Source organism: Dendrobates tinctorius, unplaced genomic scaffold (assembly GCF_039654945.1).
Source record: "Dendrobates tinctorius isolate UK_male_01 unplaced genomic scaffold, ASM3965494v1 ptg000056l, whole genome shotgun sequence".
Taxonomy (NCBI): Eukaryota; Metazoa; Chordata; class Amphibia; order Anura; family Dendrobatidae; genus Dendrobates; species Dendrobates tinctorius.
The window spans coordinates 20,895,843-20,904,224 of NW_027361724.1; the positions used below are offsets into that span (position 1 = coordinate 20,895,843).

Sequence of the window (8,382 nt, forward strand, 5' to 3'; positions counted from 1 at the left end):
GCAGGTTTTTTCAATATAATCTGAGAGCAGATGACATCGCAGGTTACCAGACTTTCACCTCTCCAATCTGTCCTGTATATTCAGCCAGGGTCGTATTTCTGTCCAGCTGCTTCACTGACACCTCCACCTTGTACAAGTCATTGCACTGGTTACCCATCCACTACAGAATACAATATAAACTCATCGCTCTCGCCCACAAAGCTCTCCACAGTTCTGCACCACCCTATATCTCCTCCTTCATCTTTATCACCCTACCCGTGTTCTCGGTCCTGCAACTGACCTAAAACTAACATAATCCACAATCAAACCTCCCATTTCTGTCTCCCAAGATTTCTCTTCGTGTTGCACCCGTTTTCTGGAATGCACTACCCCAGCATATTAATATCTAGACCCCATATTTATGGACCAGCGGGCATGCCTAGGTAACAGCTAGAGGCAAGAGATGCAGCCTCAATGCAATAGATGCAGTCGGACAACGACTGCAGTCTCTTATGCCCTGGGGCTGTGGTATTGGTCAAGTTCAGACACTTACCCCCCCCCTCTAAATGCAAATGGCAGCCCCCAGTGGCTGAAATAAAAATGTAAAAAAATATCAAAGTTGCACATTTAATTTTGTACTAACAATAATTGATTATATAAACAATAATTTAAAATCACAGCACCTTCCCTTTAACCGTGCTTTAAAAAAATGCTTTCAACAGACCTATCAGCTCACTAGTGCAAATCTTGTCTGTTCCTTCTTTCTAAATTTTCCTCTAAATCTGCTCCCTCCTATTCATGTCTCCACATCCTCCATGCCCCAGTAGCACATGGTGACTGCACTCAGATACCGGCTGGTGACCGGATCATGCTGTATTATTTCACATGCCCTAGTTATGATGATGATGTCTGGACCAAATATGACCAGCACTTTTTACCTATTATGCCCCCCCCCCCCCAATTCTCTATAGATTGTAAGCTGGGGAGCAGGACCCTCGCGCCTCCTGTAACTGTTGTGTTATTTTATGATGTATCTGTCTTTACATGTCCCTACTTAATTGTGAAGTGCTGCGCAATATGTTGGAGCCATATAAATAAAAACATCTTTATTATGAAGTAGGGACCAAGACCCTGATTACAGCAATGTGTCACTTACTGGGCTGTTTGCTGTTTCACTAAAATCAGCGCTTTATTAGCAGAAGATTATCACTGCAGTACTAGGGGTCTTGTGCCTCCTTGTCAACTGCTCTGTGTAATCCTCCCCCTCCGGGTTACCCGTTTTCTGTCAGTATACAGTGTACATAAAAAGCTGCCAATCAGTGGTGTGGAGGAATTATACAGGGCTCAGCATTCTAAGCTCTGCTAGATATGGTTGTATTGAAATTACATCATGCAGGCCAGTAAGTCATATCACTAGAATTAGGGTCTCAAGCCCTACATCATACTGCTCTCAGATTACATAGGAAACACCCGCTCACAGATTCACATTAAAGGGAACCTGTCACCCCCCAGGGCATTTTTCAGTTAAAGAGCCACCTTCAGCAGCACTAAGGCTGCATTCTGTGAAGGTGGCTCTTTTTCTGACACCTAGTAACACTGAAATATCCACTTTTATAAATAGCTCCTCATACCTGTAATGTGTCCCATAGGTATGGTGTGTCCCCCCTGTATCAGCCGCCTGCCATCCGTCCGTCATGCCTCTGTCCTGCGTCTCGGCGCCACCCACCATCCGTCCATTATGCCCCCGTGTGTCGCTGCCTCCTCCTGTTTTGAATGCCGGCGCCTGCACAGTGACAATAGTTCTCGGGCATGCGCAGTGTGCGCTGCCTGAGAACCGACATCAGGCTATTGCGCCTGCGAGTTGCGGAGACCCCAGCTCCGCATTGTGAACTCCTCATAATACACTGCGGGGTTGGATCTGGGGCCTCCACAGCACGTAGGCTCAATTGCCTGATGTCAGTTCTCAGGCAGCACGCACTGCGCATGCCGAGAACTATTGTCACAGCGCAGGCGCCGGCATTCAAAACAGGAGGAGGCAGCGACACACAGGGGCATGATGATGGACGGATGGTGGGCGCCGCCGAGACACAGGACAGAGGCATGATGGACGGATGGTAGGCGGCTGATACAGAGGAACACAACATATCTATGGGACACATTACAGGTATGAGGAGCTATTTATTAAACTCTATATTTCAGCGTTACTAGGGGTCAGAAACAGAAGAGCCACCTTCACAGAATGCAGCCTTAGTGCTGCTGAAGGTGGCTCTTTAACTGAAAAATGCCCTGGGGGGGTGACAGGTTCCCTTTAACAAGCATAAATCGACTGCATATAAGAAGTCAAATGACACTTGCTCACTGGACCCATAACATGACAACAAATTACTGCTTCTCCTGTCCTAGAATATCAGCTACTGACATTTACATGTGCTGCCCATGTTTTTGTTCCAACATAGACAGTCTTCTATCCATGGACTAGAGGACCCCGCTGATCCCGAGCTCATGTGAATGGAGAGGTGGTCTTTCATGCACTCTGCCACTTCATTCTTGGCACTGCGGGAGATGATAGAGCGCTGCCCTCCGGCACTACCACAAGAAGGAATAGAGCAGCAGTGTGCATGATCGGCCTCTGCTCCAGTCACATGGGGATCGTCAGAGCAACAGGTCTCTGGATCAGTGATGGTCCCAGCGACCGGACCCTCAGCAATCAGGAAGTTATACCCTAACACACTGATAGAGGATAGCTTCCAAACATGAGAATACTTCAATTCATTATGTTAAAGGGGTTGTTGGGTCCAAATTGATAAGTCTGCAGTCACTGTGTTATTGCAGACTTATAAATCCCCCCCCCCAGCGCACGCACTGCGGGGATCCGCCGGTTTCCGAGCCGGGACAAGCAGGTATGTATGCGTTATACATACTCCCAGCCAGAGCCCGTTCATAACTCTGCAGTCACACAGAGTGACTGCAGACTTATCGATCTGAACTGGACAATCCCTTTAATGGCTTGCCACCGGTGGCTCTTGATGAGAAACTATGACTCTCAGCATGCATATGGATGATGTTTGCAGTTGCAATCTAACAAGGGAAGCATATGGTGCCGACTAGTTTATGCTCTCGTGTGCATTAAGGCTGTGAACAAACTGACGTTTTTCAACTATTACATTTGCTGCCTGTTCTCACCGAATACCACCCACATGAACATTATGGGGGAGCGTACTGAATTTTTTATCATCAGCCTTTTCCGCCAACACTTTTTTTCCTCTTAATATAAACCTTCTATGTGCGAAACATTTTAAAAGAAAACAAAACTGATGACCGCAGCTTCCCTATCTCATAATAGCTTTCCATATCATTTGCCTACAAAATTAGGAAAATCATATGCACGGCTCCATTTTTAACATTAGGTGGAAATATCATAGCAACTCATTTTCATGAACTATGGAAAAAAATGAAAGGAGATGCCACAGGCGGCAAATACAGTACGTGTGAAGTGGGAAAAGGAGTCATTGCTGCAATGTTACTGTCCAGAGAATAACGTGCAGAACGTTCCGTGACAAACCGGCACCGGGCAGCATTTCTCAATACACAGATACAGAACTTCGCAAATAGCAGTTTTTTGCTGAACAACTGATGTGGATATAATTTCATAATCCGCATTATATATTCTAAACGTCTAAGAGAGTAATGGTACAGAGGGGTCCATTACATTACATGTGCTAGCAAAAGAATGACTTTCAATTATAATTTTTTTTTACTTTTTTGTTAACGAGGTTGTCCAAGAAAATGAAAAAGCTTCACACGGGAAACCTTAAAAAAAAAAAAAAAAAAAAAAAAAAAAAAGAGTATACTCACTTTGTAATTCATACTGAATGTTCTACTCTGTACAATCACAGCGCCGCAACTTTGAGGATCCCTGCGGACCTTCTGTTACATTGGCCTGCAGACGTCACCGTTAGGCCGGGATCACATATGCGAGAAACTCGGACGAGTCTCTTATATTAATACCTGGCACTCAGATCGGAGTATGCGGCCGCATAGAAATACATGTAGCCACATGCTCCGCTCCCGAGTGGCGGCGGCAGTGCCGGGTATTACCGTACGAGACTCGTCCGAGTTTCTCGCATGTGTGATCCCGGCCTTAGCATAAGGGTCTTTGCTCACAAGTGCAGACAATGCACGGGAAGAGTATAGGCTTTTTTTTTGTTTTATCGTGGCCAAACATTTAGCTCGAGAAGGGGTTGTCCTAGTAGTGGACAATCCCTTTAACATCGGCAGCCAAGGTAAATATCCTACCAGTGGGGAGGACAGGGACGGTGCTAAACTGGTGGGGAGAAAATAAAAATATATGGTATTTTCGATCCTACTGCTGCCTGTGTGCAGCTTTTTATTATCTTGGACAACGCGTTTGCTTGAAATGTGCAAATGTCATCAAAGCTCCTGGGGCCAACATCCGACAGCCAAGTGCTTGGGTCTTTCTCTAATCAATAGGACCTGGAGAGACGGAGCTAGTTTTCGGTGACCACAAATTGAGGGATCCGGTCACCTCCAAAAAAACGCTATAGGGGTAATCTGCAGGTGTCATTTAAATCCAGTCTAACTGGAGCAGCGGCAACAGGGAGAAAACGTCATTCTATTCTCCCTGCAGCCGCTCTCTTCCAGTTATCGGTTATAATCGCCACACTGTAATCACACCTTGGCCCTTTGCAGCATGTGTGCAGAATAGGCTGTCGGCCAAGGGACAGTGACCGTAGTGCGCTGACCAGATGCACACTAAGCTGAGTAATGGATATGAATCAGGGGTCAGGAGGCAGAGCTGTGGGAGTAAGGGCTTTGTTCAGACAAAGGTGTTTTTTTGATCAGTGACAAACTACAAAAAGGACAATGCTGAGCACTGAAAAAAAAAAAAATGTAAAAATCACTGTTGTAGTCCATGAAGTTTGATGAACTTTATGGTCCAGAATACTGTATGCAATAAACGGTAGCATGCACCAGTCCACAATGATGTTGGCAGTCAGTGGGATGAGACTGGTCTGCTTATTACTAACGCCATCAGAGACCCCCAATGTAAAGCATAGTAGTGAAGAAGGCATCAATAGCAAGCAGCACTCTATACAGTACACCACTAGTACTTCTACATCTCTGCACCCCACAGGGGCACAATACGGACCCCTACAATACGGGTCGTAAGTATACTAACTAATAGCCTCATACAACAGTCAACTGTCAATGGCAACAGTATTTTTATTCTTTACCTTCACAATCCGTCATCACATATGAGAAATGTGGTCAAAAAAGGTTTCATGAACTGGATACGGAACAACAGATGTAAACCTCCAAAACTGTCTTGCTGCACCCTCTACTTATGTTAGACAACACAAAAAAAAACAAAAACAGTCAGGTCTCTGGATAAAGAAATCCCAGAAACCTTCAAAACAGAAACAGACTGAAACATGAACAAATCAAAGCATATAAAAAGAATGTAACTATGGTGGATTAGACTGAGGACCAAGTCCTGAACAGAGTCCCGAGAGCCAGCAGCGTCTGTGACCTTAGACTACGTTCATACGCTTTGACTTACGGTCAGGGTCTTCATCGGGGCTTACATCTGAAGCCTGGGAAAACAGGATTCGGAGTTGGCACTTACAGCCGTCAGTGTCTAGGAACCAGCCTCAAATACCGGTAGGTGAATGAGGCTGATAATTACGTCTGACAGTGACCCCATCTTCACCATTACAGCCAATGGCCCCATCAAGCAGATGTCTGAATCCCGTTTTCCAGGGCTTCTGATGTAAGCCCCGAAAGGAGCCGCTGACCACAAGGAGCCTTGGTATTACCAGTGTGTAGAGCATCATCAGCCATTACAGATATGAAGAAAAAAAGTTCTATCAATTAGAAACATGACGAATAGGTGGGAATTGTTTTCTCCTCTGCTGATAAATATTGTAGCCACCGGAAACTTGAAAATGGGAATATATAGCGGAACTCTACGAGAGCCAAGACTGCAAGGTCTTTGTAGGGCTTTGCTCATTCCCTCAAGAGAGGATTAACCTAATCCCTTAATTTCCACCACAAATAGCTAGAAACCCCCACCATCCAATGAGATCCTCCACGCCGATCACTCAAACTAGGAGTAGATGACAAGTCCACGGTCCACCTCTGATAATACTTTCGTCTGATTAGGGGGTTGCAGGACAGCCCTTAGAAAACTGAACAAGAAACACTATGAATGGAGTCAAAACTATGCCACTATGACTGCAGCCAGGGGTGGCGGAGGCAGTGAGCTGCAGTTGCCCGCTTCTCAGGAGCCAATTCCAACATGGGCAGCAGGAAGTCCGCAAAGCCCGAGGCATCCTCCTCAGACCACTCGTATTTCTCTTTCAGGACGTCGGCCAGACCCCACGGCTTCAGCTTTGATATATGTTTCAGATCTCCTTTTTTGGTGAAGAATTCTTTGGAGTATTTTCCTGCAGCAATGAGCTTACGTGGAATGTGACCCAAGAGCTCGATGATCAGTGCAATGTGATCTTCATCGCGGGAGTACTCCTCACCAGAGTCAGGTTCAAATAAGTAATCTCCTGTGGCCAACTCAAACGCCATGCAGGCCGTGCTCCAGATATCTGCGGGGGTGCTGTATCCTGCCCCAAGGAGAACCTCCAGGGACCGATACTGCCTGGTCTGAATGTCCTCGGTGAAGTGTTTGTGCACCCAGCAGGCATTGCCCAGGTCAGCAACTTTCACTCTGATTTTTTCAGCATTTTGGGGTTCAAGAGGGTTTATAAGGAAGTCTGCGGCGGTCAGTTTTTCATCAGCCATTAACGCAGCTTCGTCTTTTACTGCAGGTTCTATCTCCTCATCAGCTTCTTGATGGTGGATCTCTTTGATGGTTTCTCCTTTGTTCTGATGGATGTCTTCCATAGATTCTCCTTTCTGCTGCTGGAGTGCCATAAGGTCTTCTTTCTGCTGCTGGTTCTCTTCCATGGCTTCTCCTTTCTGTTGATGGATGACCTCCTCCATAGTGTCTCCTTTCTGCATGTTGATTGCCTCCATCTCTTCTTTTTGCTCCTGGATCTCCTCCATGGAGTCTTCTTTCTTGTGGATCTCCTTCATGGCTTCGTTTTGCTGGTGGATCTCCTCCATGACTTCTTTTTGCTGATGGATCTCCTCCATGACTTCTTTTTGATGGTGGACCTCCTCTGTCTCACTCTGCCCGAGGGGTGGGCATGAATCGCCATCTGGGGTGGTAGGACTACAAGTGTTAGAATCCTCCTGGTCTTGGGTCTGGGCGCCATCTTCTTCTTCTACTTCCATGCCAGCGATCTCTAGCACCCGCTTCTCCAGCAGTTCGGCCTGGCGCTTCTGTTTCTTCTTGAGCTTCCTCTTCTTGTTCTTTGTCAGCTTGGTGGAGGCTTTGGGCAGTGGCGCCGTGCTCACCACAGATCCAGAGGGCGGAGGGGCACCGGAGCGGAGCCACTGCGTGGCGTCACAGGCCAGCCGGCGGATGTACGTGTCGTCCACACACAGCAGGATGTTCTCCGGCTTCAGGTCGGTGTGGATGATCTTACACTTGGAGTGCATGTAGTCCAGGCCCTGCAGCACCTGCCGGATGATGCTCCTCACGCACTGCAGGGGCATGCCCTGGTAGTTGGACTTGATGATCCACTTCAGCAGGTGGTGGCCCAGCACCTCGAACACCATGCACACGTGGGAGCCATTGGCCCCGGAGATCTTGAAGTCGTCCAGCAGCTGCACCACCCTGTCCCGGCCGCTGTCCCCGGGGTCCGTGCCCCTGACGGCCCTCAGCAGGCGGATCTCGTCCTGCGCGGTCTCTGTGTAGTGCTCCGCGCTCTTCACCACCTTCAGCGCCACAAACTGCTTCACCTGCAGGTCCCAGCACAGCCACACCGTGGAGAAGTGGCCCCAGCCCAGCTTGCGGATCACGTGGTAGCGGTTATTGAACAGGTCGCCAATCTGCACCCGATGGTAGCCCCCCTTACAGTAGTCGTAGGGGTCCTCCTGCTCCTCGTCATCGCTGCCCAGGATCTCCTCCTCCTCGTCCTCCGCGGGATCCTCTGCGGGAGGATCCGGGGCACAGCTGCGCTTCTGAGCCCCGTCTGCCACTTTCCGGAGAGGTTTCTTGGCTTTTGCCCGTTTCTTACGAGCCTGCAGTGCCAGCACCTTCCGCTCCATGTTGTCAGCCGGTCAGCGGAAGAGACATGCGCAGAGACCTCTGCCCTCTCTAACTTTTCTCCCGTCCCGCCTAACTGCTGCGCCGCTTCCTGGACACGCCCAACGCCAATACGTCACTGCTTAATCCCGCCTGTGCCATCAGACCACGCCCTTTAACCAGCCACATCACTGAGCGCTTTCCTCCCGCCGTCAACTACGTCAGATTCTGTTCTC

At 48.1% G+C, this 8,382-nt stretch overlaps 1 pseudogene; it reads right to left on the bottom strand.

Moving 5' to 3' along the window:
- Positions 1 to 5,205: 5,205 nt before the first annotated feature.
- LOC141091834 (SRSF protein kinase 1 pseudogene) lies at positions 5,206 to 8,297 on the bottom strand (annotated as a pseudogene).
- Between the last annotated feature and the right edge of the window lie 85 nt (positions 8,298 to 8,382).